The following is a 25,373-nucleotide window of genomic DNA, read 5'->3' as shown; positions in this document are numbered from 1 at the left end:
AGTTATTTCTTCATTACAAACCATGCCCTCCTCTAGTGATTTTGTCCTCGAAATCAAAGGGTGGTTATGCAAAAAAATCAAATATATACAAAGGCTATCTATGTTAGCCAAAAATCATGACCAAGTCACTGTCATGGAAGCCCCAAATACCATAACATGAGGAGTATGACCCCGGTCAAATGGAAAGGATAAGTGCCTCCCGTCAATAAAGCTGAGCAATCTCCCACTTGGATTAAAGGGAAAGTGTGAGAGACCACTAGTGATGATGAAAGTAGCCAAATATCTCTCAGGGTCAAAAGTATAGTACAAGAAGCCAATGTTGATGATGAGGCTAGGTACAAATCCTCCTAGGTCATATGGATAAATGAAGTATACATCACGAATCCTCAAATCCAATGTGATCAAGTTGTGTAAGCTATTATTCTTTAAGCCCATCATGAAACATATCTTCAATTGAGCATCGTTTAGCTTCTCCCATGGCTCGCATTGTGAGTCCAAGATTTTTATCCGAATGATAAAATCTCTAATGGTTTTATTTCTTTTCCTCTCAATTGAATAGAGTTCTTCCGCTACACTCCACCAATCACCTTATCTTGAAAAGCCGTGGATAAAGGCTATTTTCAAGGTCCTGTGTTTGTCTTAATCGCTGGCATCAATGTGATGAACCATCGACTAGCCTTTCCCACTAAGCATAAGTTCAATGCATGCACCTTGGTGGGGCAGTTTGGATTTCCAAAGACTTCGTATCTTTGTTCAAACATTTGTATGAATTGAATAAGATTAGTTGTACCATCGTATTTGCCCATGATTTTGAAAATTTATACAGCCGTGTTTTTGTCCAAGGTGTGGGTATCTAGGGGTTGCAAAGGGTTGGTACCTAGCCCTCCTAAAGGATTAAGACTTGTGATAGTGCTAGGCAAGGAGCCAAATCCTGGAGGGATTGATGTGATAGGGGGTGTAAAACCCGTGACACACTTGTTGTCGGCATGGCAAATGGTATTGGGAGATGCATTTCGGGCATGGATCTCAGTGGCTTGAAGAATTTAACCATTGGGTTCAGCCTGGGTGTGAGTCTTATAATAATCCCTCTATCGTTGCCATATCTTGATGTTGTCAATTGCTCCTTAATGGGCAAGTACATGTGTTTTTCTTTTGCTTTTTAGGTTTTCTTATAGCCCATTATAGCCTTAGGAGGCCTGGTGTTCTCTTCGTTGGGTTAAACAAGTGTCCGTTTTTCCTAATTAGCTTAGCCACTACACGCACGTGAACAACCTTTTAGAGATATTTTTTTGAAAAAGATGCATACTAGTAGCATCCCAGATGGAAGAGGTCTCAAAACTTATTTTCCATCAGTGTCTCAAGATTAAAAAAAATTCCATAAAGATTTTTCTTGTTTTGCACAGCCTGTTTTTGAATGTGTTTCAAAAAGAATTTGAAAATATTTTTTCGTGATTTTGTCATTTAGGCACTCAAAAAATAGCCCGAATATGGTTCACAATTGTTTTCGGATTGTTTTGGGCAATTTTTAGTACTTTAAAGGCTGCTTTTTGCCTCGATTTTCGAGTCAAATTTTGAGGCTTCTGGTTATTAGAAGCCAAAATGATGGATTTTTCCCTTGAATGCTATTTCGAAGAGCTCGATGCCGGCTTTTCGATGAGCACTAGAGCATATTCATTGGGTCACAGTCTAGGAGATCTGAGTCTCCAAACAGGGCTGGGTTTTTTTTTGTGCCAACAGACCCTCCACAACGTAAACCATCAGAGTTTCACGACGTGAAATCCACTTCACGCAAAAAAAAAATTATTATTATTTTTTTTGCCCATGAAATACTTAATCCATGAACCGCTTAATCCATGAAATGCTTAAGTTGTGAACCGCTTAGTCCGTGAATTAGATTTTCACGATTAGATTTTTTTGGGGGCGTGAAATGCCTAGTCCATGAACTGCAATGGAAGCAAAAAAATCCTAATACACTCTATGTGCAAGCCCTAGGAACATTAAAAAAATAAATTAACAAAAACAAAAACAACAATTTAAGCTAAAAATTAAGCAAAAAGCATTCTTTATAAAACAAAAAAGAAAGCTATTTCTCACAAAATCACACACAATTCTCCATCAAAACCACATCTTTTTCATGGGAAACCATTAATCAAGACAATGGGCAATGGGTAATGCGTAGATTAGAGGAAAATGATGAAAAAAGCCAAGGGATGATTTCTCGGCAGCGGTGCCAAAAATGTTATGGCTCACCCGAACCCCCCTTGTTGAAACACATTCAACAAGAAATTACCTGGTGGACCGCAACTGTCTCGTAAGGATATTTTCAATGGCTGAGCTTGTAAACCCTTGAGGTCTCCAAGCTCTACAACTCCTTGAAATTTCCCACTCTCTCACTAGAATATACACCTATAAATTAATATCTTAATTGCAAAGGATTAGGGAAGAGGGATCTTACATTCTCCCCCACTTGAAGATCCGAGATGTACTCATCTCATGCAAATTGGGGATAATCTTTTCTCACTTCTTTCTGTTTCTCCCAAGTAACATCCTCAGCACGAAAAACTTCCATTTGATTAAATATCTTTTAAGATTTTGTTACTAAGCGAATTTTCTCTAACGTCCAAAAGTGCCTGTAGTTTCAATTCCACTTGACCTTGGGTGGGAAAAAGCATCCTACTTATCATTCAATATATGATTTAGATATGGGGAATATTTCTTCAATAAAATCACATGAAAGACATTGTGGGTTTTCAAGTATGGAGGAAGCAAAATTTCATCAACTTGATCAACTTTCCTCATAATCATATATGGTCCACAATATAGTTCTTATACTTTCCCAAGGAGAGGGAACTTCTCTTAGGTTTCACGTGAAGAAAAATCATATGACCTTCATCAAACTCTTTGGTAGTAGGCTTTGGATCAGCATACTTCTTTTATCTATTTTGGGAAGCTTCACCATGCTCATCTCTACATTAATTATTATTTTTCTTCCCAAAAATTTCCCTAAGGTTTTGCACTCACCTTCCAACCTTAGACTTTTAATCATTCACCCATTCAATCTTGGATTAAATTAAATGTGCACTCCATTTACAAGTCTATGAAGGCTAATGTGCACACACTCCTTAGCATAGTTTATGGATAACTTTTTATTTAATTTACTCAAAAATATTTTTAAAGAAAAGTTTCTAATGTTATTTTTTTTTCTTTTCAACACCAATGTCAAGGGGGCTGGACACATACACATGTGCACATGGGAAAGCCTCAAACAAACTTATGTACACATGCACATGAAAAAGCCTCAAATAAAATTATGTACACATGCATATGTGCACATGGGAAAACCTCAAATAAATTTGTGCACATGCCAACTTGGCTATTAACATTAAACTTTATTTTCTAATTTCCCAATTACTCAGGCTTTCAGTTTTCTCATTAAGATGCTCATCTTATTAAAATTTCACAATATCTCACTTGAACATAGATAAATTAATATCTCCTATTAAAATTTCACACTCTCTCACTAGAATATACACCCATAAATTAATATCTCAGCTGTATTAGGATAAGGAGGAATCTTACAGGGTTTTGATACGTCACTTGGTTGTAGCTAGAGAATTCATCCAAGAAGTAAGTTACTACTTCGGTGACTCTTTCCAACATGTGGTTTGTGAAGGGAAAGGGTAAGGAGGAATCTTACAGGGTTTTGATACGTCACTTGGTTGTAGCTCGAGAATTCATCCAAGAAGTAAGTTACTACTTCGGTGACTCTTTCCAACATGTGGTTTGTGAAGGGAAAGGGTAAGGAGGAATCTTACAGGGTTTTGATACATCACTTGGTTGTAGCTAGAGAATTCATCCTAATCCTAGTAGACATCATACCAACACACACAGCTTGATTAAACACATTAATCCTAGTAGATGATATACATAAAAGGCACATCTAAATAAAATATCTCGAAATAAAATAATGGGCATCCCCATAGCGGTTATGTCTAAGATTCCCTCTTCCTTGTATAGAATGTGGCCATATTGTCAAATTACAATTTTAACGGTTGAATTTCTTCCAATATTTAGTCTCTTAGAGGGTTTGTAAAAGTTTAATAATTTAATTATATAAATTTTATATGACCCCCATTGCACTTCAAATCCTTGTGGATCAAAGTACTTGTCATGATGAATTTAACAAAAAAAATTAGAGCGAATTTGAGTAAGGGAAGCCCATTTTCTAGCCATCTTAATCAAATTTTCACTGTTTGTCCACCCAAAGTCTAAAACAAAGAATGCCTATTAGGCTTGGTGTTTCACCCATTTGTCAAGAAATTGAGCTATAGTAACGTAGGCTTAGTCCTACATGTACATGTCACATCATATGAAGGAGACTCCATATAAGCATCTTGCCATCTCATCATACCTTGTCATCATGCCACCTCAACTTAGTCAACAAGGTTGACTCCCTAAAGCCTACATGGCATGCCACATCAAATGCATATAGGGCATTTCCATGTAATCAAGAATGTCCATGTCATCTTGCCACCTCAACACAGTCAACTTGGTTAACGTTTTGTGCCTAAATGGCATGACACATCATATACATGCATGTTATTGCCACCTCACACTTGACCATGAGGAATGCCCACATGGAGGTTCCATGTTAGTAGAATTTTGTCACGTGGCAAAACGCCTGCCACCTCACCATTATATTTCATGATTTAATCAATACCAAAAAAATTAATAATTTTTTTTGAAATAAAATTATGTAATATAATTTTAAGGCTCTCCTCCAAATATATATATATATATATATACATTTTTAATCAAATAAGTATTATTTATTAAATAAAATATATTATTTAAAATTAATATCTTAATTTTTTAATCAAGTGAGCATTATGGTATAATTAAATAAATTCTTACTATTTAAAAAAATTCATATTAAAAAAAACTTTTTTTGGGAGAAAACTTGAAATATGTTTAAAGAAATTTTAATATTATTTATTAATCAAATAAATTTTAAGTATTATACAAATAATTTTTATTAATTAAATAAATAAAAAAATTATATATGATACTTAAAATAATTAATTAATTTATTATTTCAAAAAATTATAATTATCTTCTAATATTTTTTATTATTTTATAAAAAAATTCATTATTTGTAAAAATTTAGATTTTATCCATAATATAATTTAATTAATGAAATGCTAACTATCTTCCTCACCAACTTTGGAGATAGCTCCATTCTAAGCATATGCTAATCTTGTTCTAGTATTCCTTTAATCTTAATTATCTTCAATTTTATGCTTAATCTTTTTTTCCACTCGCAAAGTTTCACCACCATCGAACCCCGGCAGTGTGCTGCCACCCACTATTTTTTACATAGTGCGCAAGGGGTTCCCTATGCAAAAAATAACGGGTTTTGGTAGGGCATTATTATCACACGACATTTGATGCGCGGGTGAAACTTATTCCAAGAAATAAGAACGAGTTATCTAATTGGATGGGCGAACGAGACGGGGATTCCATAGGAGTCAACGCAGTAATTGCCAAAATCCACACCCCTCTTATAACTATGTCTTGCCACCTACACACTGCCCACTTAAATGCGCTTAACTTAGATTACCAAACTGTAACCCTAGGGTCCTAGGGGTAGGAGTATCCAATCAAGTCTATAAAGGGAGGACAATGTTGCATGTCAATATAGTAGTGGTTGTTGTTGTTAGTTGCAACAGAGGCTATGTTAAGGGTATTACTCATGATCGAAACTTTTTTCCTAGTAGTATTACTTTTTGGCCACACTTAATTCATTTTTTTTAGATGATCAAAGGGTTTTTTAATTCTATGGTCTTTGGTCTCCTTTTTTCACTCTAATATGAGCTCTCTTCTTATTAATTTCTCCATGATTATTGTGCAATAAGTATGGTTGTTCTTGATTGTGCTTGTGTAAACATGTTCATTACATGTTGTGTAATTACATTTAATGAGTGTGATATGAGTAGATGACTCTAGTACTCTCAGGCTATGCAAGTGCTAACTTTGCTGAGCCATAAACAACCTCCAATCCTCCCCAATCAAACAACATCCAATGCACCCATATTCACCTCCCTTAAACTTTCTAGAAAAGGCACAGTTGATGGAGTAGTCCACTACTCTTTCCCACACAAGGTGCAAAATATGAACTCAAGTCAACTCTTTAGTTATCATCTAGGAACTATGTGTGAGAGAGAGGGGAAATCTAAATTCAACAAATTTTATAACAACAACATCATCTAGTTGTTAAATTGATGACATGAGGTAATTGTGAGTTAATTTACAAACGTGGAGCCTTTGATTGAGATGGCAAGGTGAAGTTTCTATTTTATAGGGGACCCCTTGGGCACTATGTGAAAAATAGTGGATGGCAGCACACCATCCTGCTTATTTGAAGTCCGATGGTAGTGAAACTTTGCGAGTGGAGGGGTAGCATCCCCATGGACCCCCTCGCAAATTCTCACCCACATTGGGTGCCGTATGATAATGATGTCCCACCCAAACCCACTATTTTTTTCATAGGGGGACCCCTTTGGGCACTATGCGAAAAATAGTGAGTGGCAACACACCGTCCTGCCCGTCTGACATGTGATGGTGGTGAAACTTTGCGAGAGGAGGGATATCATCCCCATGGACATGCTCGTAAATTTTCACCATGATGCCCCACCCAAAAACACTATTTTTTTTGCGTAGGAGACCCCTTGGGTACTATATGAAAAATAACGGGTGGCAACGCACCGTTCCGCCCATCCGGCGTCAAATGGTGGTGAAACTTTCTGAGTGGAGGGGTAGGATCCCCATGGAATTTCTCGCAAATTATCATCCATATCAGACACCGTATGATAATGATGCACCACCCAAACCTGCTTTTTTTTGCATTGGGGACTCCTTGGGCACTATGCAAAAAATAGCGGTTGGCAACAAACCGTCCTGCCAAATCGATGTCCGATGCCACCGTATGATAATTATGCTCCATCCAAACCCACTATTTTTTGCATAGGAGACCCCTTGGGCACTATAAGAAAAATAGCATCTGGCAACACGTCTGGCAACACACCGTCCCGGCCATCCGGAATGTGATGGTGGTGAAACTTTGCAAGTGAAGGGGTAGAAGCTCTATGGATGGGCTTGCAAAGTTTCACTCACATCGGACACCGATACACAACCCAAACCCACTATTTTTGCATAGGGGACCCCCCTGGGCACTATGCAGGTGTGCCCCACCCATCCGACATCCAGTGATAGTGAAACGTTGTGAGTGGAGGGGTAGGATCCCCATGGACCTACTCGCAAAGTTTGACCCACATCAGATGTCGTATAATAATGATGCCCCATCCAAACCTGCTATTTTTTGCATACGGGACCTCTTGGGCACTATGCAAAAAATAGCAGGTGGCAGCACACCGTCCTGCCCATCTGGCACCCGATGGTAGTGAAACTTTCCCTTGGAAACTATGCAAAAAGTAGCGGGTGGCAACGCACTGATGGTGGTGAAAATTTACGAGTGGAGGGGTAGGAGGTCCATGGACCCGATTGCAAAATTTCACCCTCATCAAATGCTGTATGATAATGATGCCCCACCGTAACCCACTATTTTTTGCATAGGGGACCCCTTGGGCAGTATGCAAAAAATAGCGGGTGCTAACACACCGTCCCACCCATCCGGCATCCCGATGGTGGGAACACTTTTCAAGTGGAGGGGTAGCAGCTCCATAGACGCACTGCCCCACCCATCCGGCATATGGTGGTGAAAATTTACGAGTGGAGGGGTAGGAGGCCCATGGACCCGATTGTAAAATTTCACCCTCATCAAATGCTGTATGATAATGATGCCCCACCGTAACCCACTATTTTTTGCATAGGGGACCCCTTGGGTAGTATGCAAAAAATAGCGGGTGCTAACACACCGTCCCACCCATCCGGCATATGGTGGGAACACTTTTCAAGTGGAGGGGTAGCAGCTCCATAGACCTCCTCTCAAAGGTTCAGCTACATTGGACGCTGTATGATAATGATGCACCACCCAAACCGCCATTTCTTGCATAGGGCACCCCTTGGGCACTATGTAAAAATAGTGGGTAGTAACACACCGTCCTGTCCATCTGGCATCCGAAGGTGGTGACATTTTATGAGTGGAGACGTAGGAGCCCCATGGACCTGTTGGCAAAGTTTTACCCGCATTCGGACGCCGTATGATAATGATGCCCCACCCAAACTTGTTATTTTTTGCATAGGGGACCCCTTGGGCATTATGCAAAAAATAGCGGGTGGCAACACACCGTCTCGCCCATCCAATGTCCGATGGTGGTGAAACTATGCAAGTGGAGGTGTAGCAGTCACACCTCTCGCAAAGTTTCACCTACATTGGACATAGTATGATAATGATGCTCCACCCAAACCCACTATTTTTTGCATAGGGGACTCCTTCGGCAGTATGCGAAAAAATAACAGGTGGCAATAGACCGTCCCACCCATCCGACGTCCACCAATGCTAGTGAAACTTTGGGAGTGAAGGGGTAGAAGCCGCATGGACCCGCTCGGAAAGTTTCACCTGCATTTTGAACACCGTATGATAATGATGCCCCTCCCAAACCCGCTATTTTTTACATAGGAGACCCCTTGGGCACTATACAAATAGTAGGTGGCAATAGGCCGTCTTGCGCATCCAGTGTCCGAATGGTGGTAGAACTTTGTGCATGGAGGGGTAGGAGCCCCATGGATCCACTAGCAAAGTTTCACCCACATCTGACGCTGTATGATAACGATGCACCACCCAAACCCACTATTTTTTTTGCATAGGGGAACCCCTAGGCACTATTAAAAAAAATAACAGTTTGCAACACACCGTCCCACCCATCTGGTGTCTGATGGTGGTGAAACTTTACGAGCAGAGGGATAGCAACCCCATGGACCAGCTCACAAAGTTTCCCTGCATCCGACACCGTCTAATAATGATGCACCACCCAAACCCACTATTTTTTGCCTAGGGGACCCCTTGGGCACTACAAAAAAAAAAGCGGGTGGCGACACATCGTCCTGCCCATCCGATGTCCCATCCGATGTCCCTGATGGTGGTGAAACTTTTTGAGTTGAGGGGTAGAAGCTCCATGGAACCGCTCACGCAAAGTTTCACCATGATGCCCCACCCAAACCTACTATTTTTTGCATCATCGGGCAATGCAAAAAATAGCGGATGGCAACACACCGTCCTGCCCATCCGACAACCGATGGTGGTAAAAATTTGTGAGTGGAGGGGTAGGGACCCCATGGACTTGCTCGTAAAGTTTCACCTTCATCAAACATCGTATGATAATGATGCACCACCCAAACTCGCTATTTTTTGCATAGGGGACCCTTTGGGTACTATACAAAAAATAGCGGGTGTGGCAACACATTGTCCCACTCATCCAATGCCCGATCATGGTGGTGAAACTTTGTGAGTGGAGGGGTAGGAGATCCATGGACCCACTTGCAAAGTTTCACCCGCATCGGACGGCGTATCATAATGATGCCCCATCCAAACCCACTATTTTTTGCATATTGAACTCCTTGGGCACTATGCAAAAAATAGTGGATAGCAACACATCGTCTCGCCCATCAGTCGTTTGATGGTGGTGAAAATTTAGGAGTGCAGGGGTAGCATATCCATGGACCCACTCACAAAGTTTCACCTACATCGGATGCTAAATCCCCTATTTTTTGCATAGGGGACCCCTTGGGCACTGTGTGTGAAAAATAGTGAATAGCAGAACACCATCCTATTTATCCAGAGTCCGATGGTGGTGAAACTTTTTGAGTGGAGAGCAGCCCCATGGACCCCCTTGCAAATTCTCACCCACATTGCCGTATGATAATGATGCCCCACCCAAGCCCGCTATTTTTTGCATAGGGGACCCCTTGGGCACTATGCGAAAAATAGGGGGTGGCAACACACCGTCTCGCCCATCCGGCATCCGATGGTGGTGAAACTTTGTTAGAGGAGGGATATCAGCCCCATGGACCCGCTCGTAAATTTTACCATGATGCCCCATCCAAAATCACTATTTTTTGTGTAGGGGACCCCTTGGGCACTATGCGAAAAATAGCTGGGTGTGTGGCAACACACCGTCCCGCCAATCTGGCAATCAACAATGGTGAAAATTTGAGAGTGTAGGGGTAGCAGCCCCCTGTACCTACTCGCAAATTTTTACCTCCATCGGATGCCGTATGATAATGATGCACCACCCAAACCCAGTGTTTTTTGCATAGGGGATCCCTTGGCGCTATGCAAAAAATACCGGGTGGCAACACATCGTTCCACCCATCCGGTGTTCAATAGTGGTGAAACCTTGTGAACGAGTGGAGGGGTAGGAGACTTATGGACACACTTGCAAAGTTTCACCCGCATCGAACGCCATATGATAATGATGCCCAACCCAAACCCAAACCCATTATTTTTTGCATAGGGGACCCCTTGGGCACTATGCATGAAAGATCCCTGCCTCCTCTGCACAATGAATTCCGGGGTGCTAGCAGTGGAAGTAGCACTTCTTGTGCATGAGCCTCTCACTTGGGGCCTCGCCCACAAATATCTGGACAAGAGACTAATCCCTCGGTTCTTTCAAAACCGAACCCAAAAAATCTTCCCCCGCCCAGCAAACATAGGCGATTCCTCTAGGATATTTTATTCTAACGTAGTCAAGGTCTTAACTAACCAAACTGATCCGACCAAACCCGTAAGTCTCATGGTCAGATCAAGGAAGATACTTGCACTTGGATTATAGAGTCCAATGCTTTTTTCCTCATCAAGAGGCACAACCGTTGATTCTTTTCCATAGAACAAGGACTATTCGGGATTTACTTCATCTATCGTAACATAACAGAATTGAGCCTCATTTTAGGGTTCCATCAGTCTAGCCTAGCCCCATCCTAATCCCATGGGTTAGCCAACCGCCCAACCACTGTAGTGATAGGATCCATTTAGGAATTTGGTTATGTTTTGCCTCGGGTACGAGGGAAAAGAGTTCCCAGGCCCCCTAGCCGGTGCTTCAAACAAACTTCAAGATAGTCACACCACTTACACACCCAATATGAAATTGCCTGTTTTACAAATTCAACTATCTTTAAAACAATCCTTTAATGAAACCATAGTATCACTGATCATAATCCTCCAAAATATCTAGCTTGAATTCCAATTTGCAATCATTCCTTCATCGGTGTACCTATGGCATCATTGGTAACCAGAACGCTCACCACTTGTCCACTCAGGGGCCTTTTCAATAGTTCCTAGCTCACAGTACTCAACAATATAATCAAGTATTCCATTCATTTCTTCATGGACCCACTCACAAAGTTTCACCTACATCGGACGCCGTATATGATAATGATGTCCCACCCAAATCCCCTATTTTTTGCATAGGGGACCCCTTGGGCACTATGCGAAAAATAGTGAGTAGCAGAACACCATCCTATTTATCCAGAGTCCAATGGTGGTGAAACTTTTTGAGTGGAGAGTTAGCAGCCCCATGGACCGCCTTGCAAATTCTCACCCACATTGGGTGCCGTATGATAATGATGCCCCACCCAAACTCGCTATTTTTTGCATAGGGGGACCCCTTGGACATTGCAAAAAATAGCGGATGGCAACACACCGTCTCGCCCATCCGACATCCGATGGTGGGGGTAAAACTTTGTTAGAGGAGGGATATCAGCCCCATGGACCCACTCGTAAATTTTACCATGATGCCCCACCCAAAATTGCTATTTTTTGCGTAGGGGACCCCTTGGGCACTATGCGAAAAATAGCTGGGTGGCAACACACCGTCCCGCCAATTTGGCAACCAACGATGGTGGAAATTTGAGAGTAGAGAGGTAGTAGCCCCTACACTTGCTCGTAAATTTTTTGCATCGGACACCGTATGATAATGATGCACCACCCAAACCCACTATTTTTTGCATAGGGGACCCCTTGGCGGCGCTATGCAGAAAATAGCGGGTGTGGCAACACATCGTTCCACCCATTCGGTGTTCGATAGTGGTGAGACTTTGTGAACGAGTGGAGGGGGTAGGAGACTCATGGATACACTTGCAAAGTTTCACCTGCAAAACGAACGCCATATGATAATGATGCCCAACCCAAACCCATTACTTTTTGCATAGGGGACCCCTTAGGCACTATGCATGAAAGTAGCACTTCTAGCGCATGGCAGAGCCTCTCACTCAGGGCCTCACCCACACAGATATCCGGACAAGAGACTAATCCCTTGGTTCTTCCAAAACCGAACCCGAAAAAACTTCCCCCGCCCAGCAAACATAGGCGATTCCTCCATGATATTTTATTCTAACGTAGTAAAGGTCTTTACTAACCAAACTGATCCAACCGAACCCATAAGTCTCATGGTCAAATCAAGGAAGATACTTGCACTTAGATCATAGAGTCCAACGCTTTTTTCCTTATCAAGAGGCACAACCGTTGATTCTTTTCCGTAGAACAAGGACTACCCGGGATTTACTTCATCTATCGTAACATTATAGAATTGAGTCTCATTTTAGGGATCCATCAGTCCAACCTAACCCCATCTAATCCCATGGACTAGCCAACGGCCCAACCACTATAGTGATAGGATCCATTTAGGAATTTGGTTATGTTTTACCCCGGGTACTAGGGAAAAGAGTCCCTGGCCCCTTAGCCGACGCTTCAAATAAACTTTACGATAGTTACACCACTTACACACCCAATATGAAATTGCCTGTTTCACAAATTCAGTTGTCTTTAAAACAATCCTTTAATGAAACCATAGTATCACTGATCATAATCCTCCAAAATATCTAGCTTGAATTCCAATTCGTAATCATTCCTTTCATCGGTGTACCTATGGCATCATTGGTAACCAGAACGCTCACCACCTGTCCACTCAGGGGCCTTTTCAATAGTTCCTAGCTCATAGTACCTGGCAATATAATTAAGTATTTCATTCATTTCTTCCTCAGCGTACCTATGGTAGCCAGACGGCTCACCGCCTGCTCACTCAAGGGCCTTTTCATAGTCAATAGTTCCTAGCTCATAGTACCTGGAATTATAATTACTTAAGAAAAATCCAAATGGACTCTCCGTTTTGCATATCAGCAAGATCAACTAACAGATCCATATAAAAGAGTCATGGACTCATCTGTTGAGGGACCAGCAAGGCCAATCAACCAGATCCATACCCGAGTTCAGAAAACAACTCTAAATCCTTATTCGATTTTCTTCCTCAACACATGCGTGGGTATCTTTGGCGACCCAGAGCTTGAGCACCGTACGGTCAGTACCCTCTAGGCTCCTTCGCAGGTCACCTAGCGCTTCACTCATAGGCTGCTTCCTTGGTCCCTCATCCACCGTCCGGAAACTCACCATTTAAATCGCGGAACCGAGGCTGGTCAAGGCCTCAGCCGACCGTGCTACGCGAGATGTCCTCTGTTGACTCTCCATTAGTTGTTGCAACTTTATCACTTAGGTCTCCACGACCTCAGTCCACAAGATGGTCAAAATGCTTCCCCAGCATTCTTGACATAAAACAGTCAATTAAAAACAGGTCATAAATACAGTTTCTAATGAACTCTTATCTTTCCACATTGTTCCACATCATTTCTCGTTATTCCACATTCTTCTACATCAATTCACATTGCTTATTCCACATCCAGTCATATGTATTCCCATCGTCTTCATCCATTCTCATCCAATCCATCATATTACATCTCATCCACATCTCATCCATTCACATCTACCCATATCCACATCACATCACATCACATCCATTCACATCACATCTCATCCATTCACATCTACCCCGATCCACATCACATCACATCACATCCATTCACATCACATCACATCTCATCCATTCACATCTACCTAGATCCACATCACATCACATTCATCCACCTTACATCTCATCCATCCATTCACATTACATCACATTCATTTATATTCATTCAGATCCACATCTCATCACATCACATCCATCCACATCACATCTCATCCATTCACGTCTCATCACATCATATTCACATCCATTTACATCTCATCATATCATATTCACATCACATCACATCCATTCAGATATCATCACATCACATTCACATCCATTCACATCTTATCGCATCCATTCAGATATCATCACATCACATTCACATCCATTCACATCTCATCGCATCCATTCAGATATCATCACATCACATTCACATCCATTCACATCTCATCGTATCCATTCACATCTCATCGCATCACATTCACATCCATTCACATCTCATCACATCCATTCACATCTCATCGCGTCCACTCACATCTCATCACATCTATTCATATCTCATCACACCCATTCACATCCATCACATTCATTACATCCACATCACATCACATACATTCCATCCACATATATCCTTATCACATCACATTCATTCCATCCATATCACATCACATTCATTCCATCCACATTACATCACGTCCATCCACCACATCTCATTCATTCCATCCACATTACATCACATCTACATCTATCCATATCTCATCATATCCATTTCACATCTCATCACATTCATCCACATCCATCCATTCATTCACATTCACATATATCCACATCCATCCATTCATGTCCTGCCCATCCAACGTCCACCGATGGTGGTGAAACTTTAAGAGTGGAGGGGTAAAAGCCCCATGGACCCACTTGCAAAGTTTCACCCACACCGGATGCTATATGATAATGATGCTCTTCCCAAACCCACTATTTTTGCATAGGGGACCCCTTGGGCACTATGCAAAAAATAGCGGGTGGCAACACACCGCCCATCCGGCGTTCGATGGTGGTAGAACTTTGCGCATGGAAGGGTAGGATCCCCATGGATCCGCTCCCAAAGTTTCACCCAAATCGGACGCCGTATGATAATGATGCACCACCCAAACCCACTATTTTTTGCATATGGGACCCCTGGGTACTATGCAAAAAAGCGGTTGGCAACAAACCGTCCCGCCCATCCGGTGTCCGATGGTGGTGAAAATTTGCAAGCAGAGGGGTATCAACCCCATGGACTTGCTGTCAAAGTTTCCCCTGCATCCAACGCCGTCTGATAATGATGCACCACCCAAACCCGCTATTTTTTTTGTATAGGGGACCCCTTGGGCACCGCAAAAAATAGCGGTTGGCAACACGTCCTACCCATTCGGTGTTTAATGGTGGTGAAACTTTGCGAGTCGAGGGATATCAGCTCCATGGGACCTCTCACAAAGTTTCAGCATGATGCCCCACCCAAACCTGCTATTTTTTGCATAGGGGACCCCTTTGGCACTATGCGAAAAAATAGCGGATGACAACACATTGTCCCACCTATCTAGCGTCAATGGTGGTGAAAATTTACGACTGGAGGACTAGGTTCCCCATGGACCTGCTCACAAAGTTTCACGTTTACGGATGCCGTATGATGATGATGCACCACCCAAACCTGCTATTTTTTGCATAGGGGACCCCCTTGGGCACTATGCAAAAAATAGCGGGTGGCAACACACCGTCCCGCTCATCCGGTGTCTGATGGTGGTGAAACTTTGCGAGTGGAGGGTTAGGGGACCCATGGACCCACTCGCAAAATCTTACCCACATCGGACGCCGTATCATAATGATACCCCACCCAAACCCGCTATTTTTTGCATAGGGGACCCCTTGGGCACTATGCAAAAAATAGCGGGTAGCAACACATCCTCCCACCCATCTGTGGTCTGATGGTAGTGAAACTTTGTGAATAGAGGGGTAGCAGCTCCATGGACCCACTTATAAAGTTTCACTCACATCGAACACCGTATGATAATGATGCCCCACCCAAATCCCCTATTTTTTGCATAGGGGACCCCTTGGGCACTATGTGAAAAATAGTGGATGGTAGTTACAACCCAATGTAACCTGCCCCAACAAAGTAAAACCACCTCTGAGCCACCGATGATGTAGGCCACGTGGTAGATGTATGTGTGAGCACTTTAGTCAAGGTCGCGGGCACTTGTAGTAGCCTTGGACACATAGAGAGAGAGAGTGTAGGACTATGAGTTTAGGGACTTGAGGCACTGGTCGCGGACTATCAAGTAAGAGAGAAACTTGGTATAGGGTCCAGGTGTGCTAGGAGTATTCACTTGAGGGGAGGTGTTGAAATATACAAGTGAATAGGGTGTGTGCGGAAACAAGCCCTTGGTTAGAGGCTGTAAAAGAGAATGTGTAAATGTGAGAGAACCTATGAAAAGGTGAGAAGAATCTACTGGGAGAGAATAAAGCGTAGCATGAGAAGATTTAGGAAGTGTGGAGATATTCTGGGAGAGGTGGAGAGAATCAAGCAAAAGAGGTGGAGTGAATCAAGGAGAAATCAGTGGGATTAGATGCTTTGATGTAAACACTATAAATTGAGGCATTGGCCTAATGAGAATTTGCTGGTTTTTGATTATCCATGCCTACATTAAGCTATTAGTTAATCACTCACTAATTGTATCTTAATTATCGTCTAATCACTTTGTTAATGATATTGATTCTAGCATTTGATCCACCATAGCTCATCACATTGCTGTAATTTCAACATTATTCCCATAATTCCTCTTTCTGATTAAAAGTTTATCTATGTTTTCTCGATGCACTCCTATCAATATTTTCACATTCTTTTCTCTATTTTTCCAAAATAAAATATCATGAAAATCCCTCTTTTAGCATAAAATATTTATGCACACCTACTAATCTATTTTTATCTAACTGCATTATATTCATAATCATTTCCATAATTCTCATACATTGAACGAATCTAGAAAATTTGTGCATAACCTTCTTTATTTTTCTATCAAATGAATAATGCTCAAAACTCCACTTTTGGCATAAAATTTACTATGTGTAAATTCATTTCCTAATGATAAAAATTTTACCATAGTTTTCTCACATTTTCTATAAAATGAAAATACTCAAAGTTCCTCTTTTAGTATAAAATTTAATTTATGAATAAACCTTCATTTTCTAATGTTAAAATTTTGCCATGGTTTCCTCGTATTTTCTATGAAATGAGAATGCTTAAAATTACACTTTTAGAATAAAATTTATTATGCATAAACCTTCATTTTCTAATAGTAAAATTTTGCCATAACTTCCCTGCATTTTCTATGAATTGAAAATGTTCAAAATTACACTTTTAACATAGAATTAGTTTATGCATAAACCTAAGCTTAAACATAAACATTAATTCATCATAAATCAAGAAAAGCATGGTTTTAAGAGGAAACACATAAAATAAAATGCTTGCCAAGCATGAGGGAGGTTAGGAAGAAGATTAACATTAAAAAGAGAGTAGGCTTGGCCACCAAGGGAAAAGGGTAATCCTCAAGAGAAGAAGAGGTTTAGTGAAGCACCAAAACTTCAAAATGGAGGGCCAATGAAGAGGGAAGAGGAAAATACACTAAATTAGAATTTGACCAGCATATAATTACTCTAAGATGAAAATACAAAGTAATAGGGGTCTATTTATAGGTGAGGGAGTCCACCAACCAAGTCCAACTAGAATCTAGAGGCTTTCAGCTTCAGTTTGATCCAATTTGGACAAGTTTTGGACTAGTTAGGCCCACTTTTCGGATCTAGTTTGAAAGAGGTGAGAGGAGAGATGAAATAGCTCATTTTTATGATTAAAAAATTAGGGAAAATGATGAGATTCTAGGCGCCTCTTTCATGAGCTCCACTCACCCTCCTGAGGTGTCAAAATTTTATTTTTTTACTAATAAATTCCCATTTTTTTAACTATTAAGTGCCTGTACTAGTCAACTCTTCATCTTATGTAAGAATTTACTCCTTTTTGGGGGATTTTATTTATTCTTGCATTTTTCTTATTCAAACACTTGGATTAACCCCATTGGCCCTTTAGAACACTCTTTGGACCTTAATCCATAATTTTTTGAAAGTGGGTACCCTTAGGCTAAGGTGTCCAAGCCAGATATTCAATTTATTTCTAATGCATATTAGAAAACTCTTTTTAAACTTATGTTTCAGGGGAATTCATCTTAAATTTAAGGGTAACTTTATATCCAAAAATATCTTAAAATTGTATTATCTCTCTCTAGAATATTTTCTCTCTCTAGGCCAAAAACAAAGGAAAATAATATTTTCTTACATTCTGAAATAGGGAATGATTACAAGGGACTGAGAGGAGAACTTATACATCTTTTTGGGACTGAGGAGGAACCCTACATCCATTTTGAAGGGGGGGAATGATTATAAGAGATTGAAGAGGAGATTCTTATATCTTTACATCTCAAATGCTAGAGGGAGGAATCTTACATCCTACCCCATTTAAAAAACGCGAGATGTCCTCATCTCTCAGCTGGAGGATAATCTCTTACATCCCTTTCTTCTTCTCTTACTTCCAGCATTACTGCTTTGGAAGTAGATGGCTAGTTTGGGAACTTCTCTCTTTGACTTTCCCAATTCTGAGACTGAGGTCTTGCATTACTTTGCATTGAAGGCTGAGGGTTGGTTAGGGGATCTACCTCTGGGGTTTCCCTGATTTTGATGGGAGGGACCTTGATTACTCTGGAAGGAAGGAGCTGGAATCTGGAATCTTGGTCCTTGACCTCCTTGTCCTGAAAACCTTAATCCAAAAGGAGTTGGGCATTCCATGCTACGATGACCATATCCTTGGCAGTTAAAGCATTAAATTCCTTTGTTCAAGGGTTGAACTTCTGAAGTTGAGTTCCAAGGGATTGTGTTTCAAGGAAAAGGCCTTCCTTCCATTCTAAAGTTTTTGGTATCCTGGGTTTGACTAGGACCTTGCTGTCTCTTAGGAGGCAAAAAGTTGGAATCACTTTTCGGGGTTAGGAATCTTTTGAAAGACGATGGTGTTGGCTTCGGCAAGACCTTGACAACAAAGGCCTTAGCAAAATTCTTTGCCATCGACACTGCTTTAGCCATAGAAACTGGCTTAGCATTCTTTACCAGGGTATCCAAAGGTTCATTCATTCCCCTAATGAACCTGGACATCAGCTATTCTTCATCCAATGGTGGTGAGTATTTGAGGAGGAGAGCGAATGCCTAGTGATATTCCTCCATAGTTCGGCTTCCCTGGGTTAGCTCCAGGAACTTGTTCATCTTTGTCTCCAAGAAGCTTGGAGGACAGAATCTCTTTCTGAGGTATGCTTTGAGATCATCCCACATCTGGGTGTTTCGATCTAAGCAGTTTGTCTCACAGTGGTACCTCCACGCTACTCTGGTTGCTGTTTCTACAATTTTCAGCCTAGCAAGAGCCACCTTACTCTTTCGTTGTTGTAACCTATGACATCGAAGTACTCCTCCATAGCTTCGATCCCCTTCTCTATTGTTTCTCCCAAGTTCTCCCCTTCACCTTTGAAAGGTTGAGGCTAAGATCTATGAAGAGCTTTGCGAACATCTGGGTCGAGCTCTTCCTCATCAAGTTTGGGGTTAACATTTCTACCACGAGGACCTCGATCCGTGATCCTATCAATACGAGAATTCTTTGTCAATTCCCTTTTTCTAACTTAACCAAGACGCTTAGGTGAAATGACCACTTTATAATTTTAATCCAAAAGGAGTTAAACTTTAGATCCAACTGATTCTAGTGTTCCTCAAAGTTTGGTTAACCCTCTCAGAATCCTGGTATAAAGATCCCTTCTATAAGAAGATACATACAGAACTCATATCAAAAAATAGACCATTCATATCCTTAACACAATAATGGTCGATCAGACTAGTAATTTCCAATTAAAATCTGAACATTCTCCACGAGAATTTCAGTTTTACAGGTTCTCGATTTGTTATTCCACAATTGAGTTCACTGGGCCAAGGGTCAAGTTGTGAACAATCTATCAGCATATGATCCACTAATCTCATAGTGATCTGCTGAAAGTCTTGATCGTCTACCAAGCTACTAACATCATCAATTGGAATTCTCTCCATTTATCATCACCACCATGACTTATTTAACTCATCTACTTTCAATCGGGATTTAAAAAAAAATCATCATCCTTCAATCAGAATCCAAATCAATTCATCAATTTTCAACCAGAATTCTAAAATCATATCAACCAGCATTCGAAATCATCATGTAGGATAACATTTTTTCTCATAACTTCAAGATCTTAGATTCACTCGTATATATTGTCAGTATTAGAGCTTCAATTATACCCAGAGTATATACAGGTAGTCACGGCCCTTGTGTCATCATATTTAGGCCTCAAGCAAGTCGAGGATTCCACACAGTTACGGTACTTCCATCTAAAAACCCAATTTTCAATTTATGAATTTCCATTTTGAATATCAATTCGTACGAGTTTTAACACACAATTACAATCTCACTGGTAACTCATAAATTTTTAACATTTCTTGCTTCTTGGTTTATCAACTTTAACCAAATCGCTCTAATACCAATTGTGAGATCCCTGTCCTCTCTGCGCATCGAACTTTGGAGTGTTGGCAACAAAAGTAGCAACCTCACGCGCAGGGCAGAGCTTCCCACTCGGGGCCTTGCCCACAAATGTTCGGACAAGAGACTAATCCCTTGGTTCTTCCAACACCGAACTCGGAAAAAACTTCCCTCGCCCAGGCGATTCCTCTAGGAAAATCTTCTTATGGAGTCAAGAGTCTTAATTATCCTTTGTATTCTGACAGAACTCGTGGGTCACATGGCCGGATCAAAGGAGGAACTTGCACTTGGTTCATAGGAGACCAACGCTTTTTCCCCGATCAAAAGAGGCACAGTCGTTAATTCTTTTCCATAGAACAAGGATTATCATGTGACTTACTTCAACTATCATAACTTGAATAGAATTGAATTTTATTATAGGAATCCATCAATCCAGCCTAACCCCATCTAATCCCATGGGTTAGCCAACCGCCCAACCACTGTATTGATAGGATCCATTATAAAATTTTGGTTATGTTTTGTCCTGGGTGTACCAAGGAAAAGAGTTCCCAGGCCCCCTAGCCGGCTCTCATGCAAAAATTAAATAGACACACCACTTACACACCTAATATGAAATTGTCTTTTCTTAGATTCAACTATTTCCAAAACAGCATTGCAATAAAACCATAGTGTTTCTATCATAATCCTCAGTATTCCATTTTCAGGGTCAATGTTCCAACCATAGAATCCAATTTTCAATCATCCTTCCTCAGCGTACCTATGGCATCATCAGCAACCAGAACGCTCACAACCTGGTCAATCCCTCTAGGCTCACCTAGTACTTCACTCAGGGGCCATTTCAATAGTTCTTAGCCCATAGTACCTACTAGGAGTATAATCACATAAAATCCACATGGACTCTCCGTTGAAGATTAGCTAGATCAACCAACAAGATCCATTTAAAAGAGCCATGAACTCATCCGTTGAAGACCAGCAAAGCCAATCAACCAGATCCATACCCGTGTTCAGAAAACAACTCCAACTCATTTTCTTCGTCGACCCAGAGCCAGAGCACCGTATGGTCAACACCCTCTAGGCTCCTTCGAAGGTGACCTAGCACTCCACGCATAGGCTGCTTCCTTGGTCCCTCATCCACCATACCGGAAGCTCACCATTTTAACCAAACCGAGGTTGGTCAAGACCTCGGCCGACCTTGCCACGCGAGACGTCCTTCTTTGGCTCTCGATCACATGTAGCAACATTTTCACTTAGGTCCCTCGACCTCATTCCATGAGATAGTCAAAATGCTTCCCCCCAGCATTCTTGATGTAAAACAGTCTTTAAAAAACAGGTTTCACATACAAATACAGTTTCCAAGCAAAATTCCCATCTTTCCACATCCTTCCTCATCATTCCTCATCATTTCACATCATTCCTCATCATTTCACATCATTTCTTATCATTCCGTATCATTCCACATCATTCCACATCATTTCTCATTCATTCACATCATCCCACATCATTTCCACATTCATTCACATCATTCCCACATCATTCCCACATTCATTCACATCATCCCACATCATTTACACATTCATTCACATCTTCTCACATCATTTCCACATTCATTCACATCATCCCACATCATTTCACATTCCTTCACATCATCCCACATCATTCCCACATTCATTCACATTCTCCCACATCATTTTCACATTAATTCTCATCATTCCACACATCAATCCACATCAACCACATCAATCCGTATGTCAATCCACATCACCCACATCATTCCACACATCACTACACATCAATTCCCACATCATTTCTACACCTCAATCCAATTCCCACAAACAAGATGGTCTCTTTTCACTTTGAGCAAATCAGGTTGATTATCAACTTTCCTTGATCTAATTATCAAAATTTTTGTTCCACAATCAACTAGGTTAAGAGTACAATTACTCTACTTTTCACACTGATAGAACTTTTAAGTCTCGACATTACTTGGCTCAGTTAAAGGTAACTTTTTCTCGACTCAATTTAAGTAACCCTAAATTTCCGTTCACTTTTGGATCCTCAATCATTTCAAGAATTCCACATTCCTTTCCCGCGGAATCTAGAAATATCACAAGTATACATTCATCCAACTAAGTGTGTTTCTGGTCTTTTTTGGGAAATCCTTCTCCCGTTTAGAATGTACTCAAGATTCTATTTTTTGAGAATTTAGACGTATTCCAAAAGTCAATTATGTTCATGATTGATGCATTCCCATGAATATTTTCACATTCTTTTCTAAATTTACCCAAAATAAAATATGCTCAATATTCCTCTTTTTGAATAAAAGCAGTATGCATACGATCTCATGGGATTTACAAAATTAATTATTCCCATAATTCCTCTTTCTGATTAAAAGTTTATCTACGTCTTCTCGATGCATCCCTATGAATATTTTAACATTCTTTTCTCTACCTATACTAATCCATTTTTATCTAAATGCATTATATTCATAGTCATTTCCATAATTCTCATAAATTGAATGAATCTAGGAAATTTGTGCATAACCTTCTTTATTTTTCTATCAAATGAATAATGCTCAAAACTTCCCTTTTGGCATAAAATTTACTATGCCTAAATTCATTTCCTAATGATAAAAATTCTGCCATAAGTTTCTCACATTTTCTATAAAATGAGAATACTCAAAGTTTCTCTTTTAGCATAAAATTTAATTTATGAATAAACCTTCATTTTCTAATGTTAAAATTTTGCCATGGTTTTCCCGCATATTCTATGAAATGAGAATGCTTAAAATAACACTTTTAGAATAAAATTTATTATGCATAAACCTTCATATTCTAATAATAAAATTTTGCCATAACTTCCCCGCATTTTCTATGAATTGAAAATGTTCAAAATTACACTTTTAACATAAAAATTAGTTTATGCATAAACCTAAGCTTAAACATAAACATTAATTTATCATAAATCAAGAAAAGCATGGTTTTAAGAGGAAACCCATAAAATAAAATGCTTGCTAAGCATGAGGGAGGTTAGGAAGAAGATTAACATTAAAAAGAGAGTAAACATCATTGTTTTAGGCTTACCCTTGGTTTGCTTGATTCTTTACCTTGCAAAATTTGTGTAGCCCTCAAGGAAGAGGCTTGGCCACCAAGGGAAAAGGGTAATCTTCAAGAGAAGAAGAGATTTAGTGAAGCACCAAAGCTTCAAAATGGAGGGCCAACGAAGAGGGAATAGGAAATTACACTAAAATAAAAATTCCACTAGCATAGAATTACTCTAAGATGAAAATACAAAGGAATAGGGGTTTGTTTAGGTGAGGGATGCCACAAACCAATTCCAACTAGAATCTAGAGGCTTCTAAGCTTTAGTTTGATTCAATTTGGACAAGTTTTTGACCAGTTAGGCCCACTTTTCTGATCTAGTTTGAAAGAGGTGAGAGGAGAGATCAAATATCTCATTTTTTTAATTAAAAAATTGGGAAAAATGATGAGATTATAGGTGCCTCCTTCATGAGCTCCACTCATCATCTTGAGGTGTCAAAATTCCATTTTTAACTAATAAATCCCCATTTTTTTACTATTAAGTGCCTGTACTAGTCAACTCTTCATCTTATGTGAGAATTTACTTCTTTTTGGGGGATTTTATTTTATTCTTGCATTTTTCTTATTCAAACACTTGGATTATCCCCATTGGCCCTTTAGAACACTCTTTGGACCTTAATCCATAATTTTTTGAAAATGGGTACCCTTAGGCTAAGGTGTCCAATGCACATATTCACAATTTATTTCTAATACATATTAGAAAACTCTTTTTAAAATTATGTTTCAGGGGAATTCATCTTAAATTTAAGGGTAGCTTTATATCCAAAAATATCTTAAAATTATATTATCTCTCTCTAGAATATTTTCTCTCTCTAGGCCAAAAACAAAGGAAAACAATGTTTTCTTGCATTCTGAAAGAGGGGATGATTACAAGGGACTGAGAGGAGAACTTATACATATTTTTGGGACTGAGGAGGAAACTTACATCTGTTCTGAAGGGGGGGGATGATTACAAGAGATTGAAGGGGGAGATTCTTATATCTTTACATCTCAAAAGCTAGAGGGAGGAATCTTACATCCTACCCCTCTTAAAAAATGCGATGTCCTCATCTCGCAGCTAGAGGATAATCTCTTACATCCCTTTCTTATTCTATTACTTCCAGTGTTACTGCTTTGCAAGTAGATGGCTGGTTTGGGAACTTCTCTCTTTGACTTCCCCAATTCTGAGACTGAGGTCTTGCATTACTTTGCATCGAAGCTGAGGGTTGGTTAGGGGATCTACCTCTGGGGTTTCCCTAATTTTGATGGGAAGGACCTTGATTACTCTGGAAGGAAGGAGCTGGAATTTGGAATCTTGGTCCTTGACTTCCTTGTCCTGAAAACTTTGATCCAAAAGGAGTTGGGCATTCCATGCTACGAATACCGTATCCTTGTTAGTTAAAGCATTTAATTCCTTTGTTCAAGGGTGGAACTTCTGAAGTTGAGTTTCAGGGGATTGTGTTCCAAGGAAAGGGCCTTCCTTTCATTCTGAAGTTTCTCGTATCGTGGGTTTGACTAGGATCCTTGCTGTCTCTTAGGAGGCGGAAAGTTGGAATCACTTTTTGGGGTTAGGAATCTTTTGAAAAGACGATGGTGTTGGCTTCGGCGGGACCTTGATAACAAAGGCCTTGGCGAAATCCTTCGCCATCCACACTGCTTTAGCCATAGAAACTGGCATAGCATTCTTTACCATGGTATCAAAAGGTTCATTCATTCCCCAAATGAACCTAGCCACCCATCAGCTCTTCTTCATCTAGTGGTGGTGAGTATTTGAGGAGGAGAGCGAATGCCTAGTGATATTCCTCCATAGTTTGGCTCCCCTGGGTTAGCTCCAGGAACTCGTTCATCTTTGTCTCTCCAAGAAGCCTGGAG

This window comes from Cibotium barometz, chromosome 1 (genome assembly GCF_041138505.1).
Source record: "Cibotium barometz isolate CiBa-2024 chromosome 1, ASM4113850v1, whole genome shotgun sequence".
NCBI classification, from domain to species: Eukaryota; Viridiplantae; Streptophyta; class Polypodiopsida; order Cyatheales; family Cibotiaceae; genus Cibotium; species Cibotium barometz.
This window is presented reverse-complemented; position numbering follows the sequence as displayed.